Here is a 1342-nt window from a genome sequence, read left to right on the forward strand (position 1 = left end):
TTATTTAGAAAATGTTGAAAATGAAAAAAATTGGAAACAGTTATAAATAATTTTATGTCCAAGTTAAAATATTTGTAAATGGCAGATGAAAGATGTAAAACAGGTTTATAATTTTCAAACATGCACCTATCAAGAAATATGTAAATCAAATAGAGTATTGTAAATGGTGAAAACTCTGTCATCTATTTCTTCATTTGCAGTGTCACACTTTTTGAAATTATGAAAAATGAGAACACTACCTCATATTTTATTCTCCTAGGACTCTTTAACCACACCTAGTTCTCTTTGTGATGTATCTGTCTTCACCTCCCCAGTGGGCAAGATCCTCATGATTCTCCTGATTCATCAAGATGCCTGGATACACAGCCCATGTACTTCTTACTGAGCCAACTCTCCCTCATGAACATAGAGTTGGTCTCCACCATTGTGCCCAAAATTGCAGCTGACAACTTGACTGACAAGAAGTCCATCTCATATGCTGGTCTTGGGTTGCTGATCTTCTTCTACACTTTGGGAAGGGGGGGGTGGTTTCCACTTAGCAGCCATGTCCTATGACCACTATATGGCTGTTTGCCACCCACTGAAATACCCTGTCCTCATGAGCTGGCAATTATGCCTGAGAATGACTGTGGTGTCTTGGTTCCTGGGTCAGCTTATAGCAGGCTTCTGCTGCCCTGAGCTTTCCATTTTCATTAAGAAATAGTTTTTAACGTTTATTTATTTTTGAGAGACAGAGCATGAACAGGGGAGGGGGAGAGACAGAGGAAGACACAAAATCTGAAGCAGACTCTAGGCTCTGAGCTGTCAGCACAGAGCCTGATGTTGGGCTCAAACCCACCAACCAAGAGATCATGACCCGAGCTGAAGTCAGATGCTTAACTGACTGAGTCTTCTAGGCACCCCAAGTTTTCCATTTTGTGATACACATGAGATCAATCATTTCTTCTGTGAAGCCCCTGGGCTTCTGCTGATATGTTTTTCTTTGAACATGTGATGTATGTCTGTTATATGTTAATAATTATCCTGGTCCCATTTTCTTTCATTCTGATTTCCTATAGTCTTATCCTTGCTGCAGTTCTCCAGACGTGTTCTAGAGAAGCTGGCAAAAAGGCTTTTGACACATGCTACTCTCATCTCTGTGATGGGACTGTTTAATGGAGCTATTTTTATCTACATGCGACCCAAATCCTACAGGTTAGCTAACCATTATAAAGTAGTGTCAGTGTTCTATACTATCTTCACCCCTGTGCTAAACCTCCTTATCTACAGTCTGAGGAACAGTGTAGTCAAGGGAGCCCAGAGAAAGTGTATGTGTGAATGTTTTGCCTTCAGTCATGACTAA

At 40.6% G+C, this 1342-nt stretch overlaps 1 pseudogene; it reads left to right on the top strand.

Annotated features, from left to right (window-relative positions):
* Positions 1-328: 328 nt before the first annotated feature.
* On the top strand, positions 329-1342 carry LOC121023573 (olfactory receptor 2T8-like; annotated as a pseudogene).

Source organism: Herpailurus yagouaroundi, unplaced genomic scaffold, assembly GCF_014898765.1.
Source record: "Herpailurus yagouaroundi ecotype Mexico unplaced genomic scaffold, PumYag 566, whole genome shotgun sequence".
NCBI lineage: Eukaryota > Metazoa > Chordata > Mammalia > Carnivora > Felidae > Herpailurus > Herpailurus yagouaroundi.